General features: G+C 42.3%; 1 non-coding gene across 1 annotated transcript; it reads right to left on the bottom strand.

Moving 5' to 3' along the window:
- Positions 1-1432: 1432 nt before the first annotated feature.
- Positions 1433-1517, bottom strand: TRNAR-UCU (transfer RNA arginine (anticodon UCU)). The gene is given in 2 exon segments: positions 1433-1468; positions 1481-1517. It is a non-coding gene; the product is annotated as a tRNA-Arg (tRNA).
- Between the last annotated feature and the right edge of the window lie 6147 nt (positions 1518-7664).

Here is a 7664-nt window from a genome sequence, read left to right as displayed (position 1 = left end):
GAGATGTGCCCAGAAAAGGCTGGCTTTTCATGAAACCATACAGAAAGAAAGAATCAGGTCAAAGGGGCTGGTTGGGGGTACCCCATCTCTAGGACTGCCCAGTGTGTGAGCCTCCCACCCTTTGTGGAGGGTGGGAGGGACTGAACTTTCCCTGCACCCCAACTCATACCAGAACATTGCTGGCTGTTCCCCCAGGGGAAAGTGCAATTTGCTGCATGCCTCACTGTGGCAGAGGAGCACAAGAGGCAGATGAACCTGGATCTTCCCCAGCAAAGGGACATGCATTTCCTCCCCTGGCTGTGCCTGCTGCAGCAGCCATGGAGAGGTGCTTCTCCCCTAGCTCCAAACTGCTGCAGTAAGAGAGGACTGGGGCGGTCCTCTCCCTGGGGCAACCTATATGCTGCACCTCTCATTTCCTAGCCCCATCCCAGAGCAATGATTTAAATGAAGAAAACCAAAAATTGAGCTAAGAACTTGAATGTGGGTAAATCTTCTAGATACAATTAATGAAATTGGCAGGAGAAGATGGAGCTAAGAGAAATGTAAGATGGAAAAGACTGCATTAAAGCATATGGCTAAACTACATATGACAAAGTCAGAGGAGTTGAAATTTGACTTTTTTTGGGAGGGCTAATGTTTAATTGATTTTGCTAAAATAGCCCTTCCACTTCCCTGCTGGCTTTAAAGTTAATTGAAATCCCTCATTAATCAGTTCTCCCCTCGTTTTTCAACACTTAACTGGTTTGCAGTGCCCATTAGGACGAATTTGACCTGCCATTAAAAAAAAATGAAAATGATTTCCTACCTCCATGGTCAGTGCAAACGGGGTGTTTCTTTAAAGAGAACGGCTTGTTTTGTGTGCATTATGAGGGCTTGTACCCCCAACCTAAAGCCAGCTCCAGGATTGCTTTTTTGCAACTGCTGTTTGGAGGAGCTCCACGTATATTTCCACAAGAAGCTCCCCCCTTGCACTTAGTCAGGAAATGAACAACTGCCTTGCTAGCGGGGGTAGAAAGATGGAGGGAGGCTGGTTTTGCTTTTTGTGCTCTCGCAGAGCCTGGAATAAAATGATAAATCAGCGGTTCATGGCTCAGGCGGGGTTGGGGGAAAGAAGCTGCAACTCAACCCGCCCCTGCGCTCGGGCCCGGCGGGCGGCTCCCGCAGCCGGAGCTGCCCCGTACGTGGCACCGGCCCTGGGGCTGCCGCCGCCCTTGCTCCCCCCGAGCTCAGGCCCGACCCTGGTGGCTGCGCGAGGCAGCGACCGGGACACCGGCCCAGTGAGGCTCCGAGCCCGGCCGCTGGGGCGGAAGGGAGGGTCCAGATTGGGCCGCTCCCTCGAGCACATGGGCAGCTCGGGTCCAACCGCCTGCGCGGGGAAAGCTGCCGGGAGTGAGCATTAAAATACTTTTTAAATAAAAAAGAAAGAAAATCACGACTCCGCCGGGACTCGAACCCGGAACCTTTGAATCTCTTCACCCGCTAGAAGTCCAATGCGCTATCCATTGCGCCACGGAGCCACCTGTTGGATTCATCGCACATCAGCTATACAGCCTATAGACAAAGTACTCTTGTTCTCTGCATTAGAGGCAATGGGTCTCTGTGTGGAGATGGGGTTGTCCCTTTTTAATCTAATAGACTATTAGATCATGAAAAGAGTTATGCCACCAACCCAACCCTACTCAGTGCTGCAGCCTTTCTTTAAACTGTAGCTTCTCAAATTTAATTACAAAACTTTTAAAAAGTACAATTATATTAGGAAAGAATTTTAAAATCTATTTTATTCTGATATATTTTAATAATTTCTAATGGACAGAATATTAAATATTTCTCTGTATTTTAGTTTAAATGACTAGGTTTATACTTACTACTATGAAAGTATTGTACAAACTATATCAATGATAGCAGAGCACATATCCAAAGTGCTGTACAGACATTAACAAATCATGTTAATAGTGCTATTTCTATCACTAAGAATTTATATTGTTAGTGTTTTATGTTAAACATAATTATGTTTATTATTCACTACTACTTAATATTAAGCTCTTTTATTATTGAGAAAATATTATTAGAGCATACTGTGACATTGACTCTACAAATTTGCACATAAATTGCATACATACATGTATGCTGGATTGGGTCCTGTTACTCAAGTAGCAATGAACAGTAAAGAAATCTCCATAAATAAAACAAGTCTTAGATATATTATTTCTAAGCACATTTTATATCACTGTTGATAGAATTATTAATAATCTTTTTTCTTAACATTGCTTTGTCTGGATGAGAAACATAAACCAGAAGGCTGAAACCTTTGCACTCTCTGAAGTTTGTGACATGAAAATATATGGCACTTTAGACTAACAAATATATTATGAGCTTTCCTGGGTAAAACTCACTTAATCAGATGAACTGGAGTGAAAATTTCAGCATCAGGGTACATAACAGCAAAATCAATTGAACCAGTGTTAATGAAACTAACACTGGTCCTACAACTGACACGTAACTGATTTTGCTGTTATGTACCCTTAACTTCCACTCCAACTCATCTGATGAAGTGGGCCTTATCGAAGAAAGCTTACGATATATTAGTCTCGGAGGTGCCACAGGACTGCTCATTGTCCTTTAATGACATCATGCAAAAACATGCATTAACTACCTCGAGGCTTCTTGATGGCATGAGTTAGCAGAGAAGAACTAATAAGTAGAGTACCCACATTTTCCTTTGTCTTTCCCTTTGCTCCTAATGTATTTAAAGGAATTCTGATTCAATATTATTACATACCAGCTTAGCACAGGAAGAAATGAGTGTGCAAGCTGCTGAACAGTAATGAATCAGGCCTGAATTCATAGTGAGCAGCCTGATGCTGAATATATGCATGTGAAGGCCTCAGATTCATACCAACCTCTTCTCTTCAAAATTTTCTCTGTGCTTAATTTGTGTACATCCTGGTAAAGGAGCTAAGATAGTTGCTGATGAGGTCCCTGAAGAAGTCCTGCTATGCGATTTAAAGAGGTAAAATGAGCGGAGAAGACTTAAGTGACTTTCCATGGACCTAGGGTCATTCAGTTCTCCTCTGAGGATGGACACAGTAGAGGATATTTTGTGGAGGATCCCCCAAATATGCATTTTAAAAGGCTCAGGTAGCTCCCTGGTTTGTTGTGTTGGTGCATTAGGATAGTCTGTAGGTTAGCTTCTCAGCTCAGCCTATCATACATGGAGTTTACCAGCTGGCAAACTGACCCTGTAAGTTTCCTCCACTAAGTAGCTATTTTATTAGCCAGTAACCTCCACTTATTTTAAACAAAAGAAGCCCAAAGGGACATTCTAAATTACAGTCTAAAAAATGTCCGCCAGTGAAAAATCTGCCTCGTGTATTGCCCAGCAGGTGGTGCTGCTGCATGAGAAACGTCTTATCCCAGCAGCCCATGGGCAATATATGGAGCTTGCAGAATAAGATCTGGTGAGTCTGATTCACCCCTGTATCAAAGCTCTGCTTGGTGTTGGACCTGAAAAAGTGAGTTTGTTTCCTTTGTGCTTTTCCTGTTCTGGGGCTTATGGGTGCTTCAGCTGCAGGCCCAGGCTTTCATCTGGTTTCCTCTGAAGTGCAGCAATGCTCTAGGCATGCCCACATCTCTGTAGCTTCACTCCCTGCTTGAAGCAGGCTGGAAAACGTTTGTGTTGTGGTGCTGAAATGCTGGCTTTGTACTGCAGAAGGAATTTCCTGGTGCCAGATCTACTGTCTTGAATCCCTTTGAACTGTCAAAAAGGTGCACCAGGACACTAATGAACTTGATCCTGTGAGTGACAGCAGATAACTATTTTGTCCTGTGACTTGAAGTCAATGTAAGTGATATGTACCATGTAGCAATGATCAAGCACCTTGTCAAGACTGATTCCCCACTCTAGCACGATGAATGCAGAAGTGGGGGCCTGCAAAAGTACCCCAAAACCTTATCTTTCCAGGCTTTGGTACACCCCCCTATCCAAAAAACCTAGATTTTGGGGATAAAAATCCGCTGCCACCATCAAGTGCTTTTGAACTCAAACAGGGGTGGACCCTTGAAACCAACCCCAGGACACCTGAAGCTCTTTTCTCCAAAGAGCTTGAAAAAAAGAAAGAGAAAATACAAACTGCAGTCTGTGGCTGCTATTCCCTAGGAAGAGGCATGCAGATCACACAGACAGATTTTCCAGTACACAGAAATGAACCAATACTGGGTTAATAAAAACGAAAATTTTTATTATCAAAACAATATTCCTGTTACAAGCATAATGACTACATGGAAAAAGTCACCAATTAACAGGGTTCGCTGAAGTGCAGCGAGCCCCACTCACCAGCTGCATTGTCTGGCGATCTGCGCATGCGCAGATCATTCTGCACATGCGCAGATCGCCTGAACCCGGCTCTTCCGGGTTACAATCTACTTGCCCATGGCGAGTAGATTGTATTATTTGTCGAGCCCTGCCAATTAATATACTCATGGGGACTCCCATGAGCCAAAACTTAGTTACAAAGGAGAGGAATGCCCATTTCGAACAGCACAGACATCAGATTCACAGTCCCAAACCATAAAACAATAAAACCCAAAGATAGCTATGTGATCTTCCCAAGCCCTCCGGCACTGCCGTAGCAGGTGCATGGCCTTGAGATCTGTCCCAGAACTTGTTGAAAGTCAACAGTGCATTCCTACACTGTACCATCTTGAGCAAACCGCTCACTCTTTGAGAATAACAAAAGAATAATAAGAAGCAAAAAGCACAAATGGCTGCCTAGAGCATCCAGGCCTGTAACAAAATGCAGGCAGAAAAGGAACGATTGTGGTACACCACCTAATTTCTTCGACCTCACAATCATCTTCCGCATTTCCACTATGAGTGGCTTTCTAATGGTAGGCATTTGCAGAATTGCACATTAGCTATAGAGAATGCCTTGCTAGTGTTACCTGAGGGAATATTAGCTTAAACCTACTTGCTGAGACCATGGGAGATTGCAGAGAGGCAGTCTCTGTGATAACTATCTCAGAGTCAACTAATATAAATGAGATTGCTGCCTCCTGAGCAGCCCTTCTACTTATTCCTAGTACTCCCCTCCCCGCTGTAGCTACTGGTGCCAACGGAGAAGGGAAAACAGCTGCCATCTGGCACTTCTCAGCAATTTACATGAAAAATGCACACATCTGTGACTAGGAGTTTAGAGCCTCTCCCTGGATTATAAAAGGGATGTGGCTACTCTGATCCTATAATGAGGAGGCAGAGAATGTTTCTTAAAGGACAGTTTTAGTGGGTGCTTCTGCAGGGACATTTGAGATGTTTTTGGCACATAATGTACACTGTCCCTTTAAGAACTTTCCCCGTCTGCTTGTCTCTCAGTTAGCTGGGGTAGAACCTGCTTCCAGGATGTGTGTGAGGCATTAAGGATGCTCCTGATGACTAATTCCCATGGGATATGACTCTGGGAAGGGAGGGCATGAGGAAGTGCATGATATCACTCCTGAAAAGAAACCTGATTAAGTCAAGAGTTCCCCAGTGCCAGTTGTCACACTATTGTCCATCTGATTGGGAAAGTTGGCAACCCTAACATTTGCGTTGTAAAATATTTCCAGTGGGGGAAGAAACCTAAAATCTTCATAAAACAGTATGGCCTCTACACCCAGCAGGGAAAAGGAAATTTATCTAGGAATACCCTTCAGAATACATTTCAAAGGCTTATTGGACTTTTTAAAAAGGGGGAGAGAATCTCAAAGTTATCCTTCACCAGAGGATCTCTATGAAGGGTCCTGGAGAGAGACTCTTGTCAGCCATGTTGAAGTGACTTAGCAACATTTCTCTGGAGTAGTTTGTAAAATCAGGTTTAATCATATCCTAGAAGAGTATTTTCACTTTTGTTTGCCTGTAACTCTGTCTCTATGTCTTATCCTTGGCAGCACTTAAACCTATGTCTTTTTGTTTAATAAACTTGTTTTACTTTTCTTATAAAACAGGTTAGTGCTTTGATTAAAACAATGTTTGCAAATCCCAGCAAAGGTAGTAAGATGTCTTTTTAGAGGAGCAATGAATTTCATAACCTCTGCTGGCAGACAGTGATGGGGTTGTGCATCGCAGAGAGATGAGATGAGATTATAGAACAGAGATGAGCCATAATCTAATGTGGTTTACGTCTCTGTCACAGAGAAAACTTAGAACTTGATTATGCAAAAGTCTGAACAGACAGACTTCCTTTAGTGGAGGATACTTAGCCCCTTTCAGGAGGTGCTCAGCATTTCTCAGCATTCAACCCCTTTTTTGTTATGAATGTCCCTGATTACATGTACAAACAAATCCATTTTGGAGAAATGAAGAACTAACAATTTGCTAAACAATTACATCAAGTCAGTGCCCTATTGGTGCCAGATCTGTCCATAGGTTCATCTGTGGAATCTCTCATAGCACTGTACGTTAGGGTAATAGGAAACTTCGAGGGGCTAGGTGCCAGTTTGAGCCATGTCTTCTGTCAGGGTGTCAATTGGCACTCTAAGCAACTATCTGAGGCTCAAAGTTCTGAGCAAAATCCTACATGTACTGTTGTAATTTGAATCAACAATGTCTTTTAACTAAGCTTATCAAATTCTGTTTCCTATGTGGAAAGTATTTGAGTTGTATTTATTTTGAACTTCCTGCAGTACCCTGCTTTTTCTGTTTATAGGCACTGTTGAAATGGGGATCTCTATACTAGGATGATTATAGGATCTGTGTTTCACAACTGATGAGTATCTTTGCAATTTCATGATCATTTTTGAAGTGTGGGCCGTGCTATGCATAATAACCTCCAACAATTTCCAAAGATGTTTGTGCTTTGACAGTTTTTCTTATTCATGTAATTTTTCACACCCAAAACTCTTCTCAACATTTTTTTCCAGTCTCTACATAGTTCTGTTGTGTTTTAGTCAGTGCTTTGGAAGCATATCACTGATTGATCCCAATCCATTTAAGTTTGTACTGACTGAGATCTTAGTCTTTTTGTTAATTTCATAATATCACAGTATGGGTGTGTTGGGGACAACTGTAACCCTTTCAGGTGCTTCTCTTGCCACTCTTTCTCTTTTTGACCTGTTCTCAAGCAGTTTTTTAAATGGAGAATTTAATTGTGTCAAATTAGAGATAATTTTTTAATATATCCATATATATCGGAGTCTCTGTAAAGACCTTTTTTTTTTAACCTATTTCTACAGTTGCCTCCATCTTTCTTTAATGTGGTCAAACTCCTTTATTACTGAATGTGTCCTAGATATCTGCTCTCATTTAGCCTGCTTAGGCATTTGTTCTTGTTCCATTTCAGGTTGTTTTCTTTGGTATTCTGCAGATCATTACTCAGTCTTTCTTTGGTATTCTGCAGATCATTACTCAGATGTCATTTCTATCACAATTAAACAGATTATCAATATTACTTCTACCTCATCCAGATCCTCAAAGATCGGGGACATTGTGCTTTGATTCGCTTCAGATTCCAAGTCAGTCCTGCAAGGGAATGGAGAGCTGCATTTTCAAAAATTTTCACTTTCTGCCTGGAGGCAGACCTGCCAAACTTTCATCTTCAGTGAAAATACTCTTCCAGGCTGAAGTCTAGACATGACCAATTCACATGTTCTCATGGGTAACACAAGTTAAATGCAGAAGTTGTCTGACAGAT

This window comes from Pelodiscus sinensis, chromosome 9 (genome assembly GCF_049634645.1).
Source record: "Pelodiscus sinensis isolate JC-2024 chromosome 9, ASM4963464v1, whole genome shotgun sequence".
NCBI lineage: Eukaryota > Metazoa > Chordata > Testudines > Trionychidae > Pelodiscus > Pelodiscus sinensis.
The sequence above is the reverse complement of the archived record's forward strand: the minus strand, read 5'-3'. Positions and strand labels throughout refer to the sequence as shown.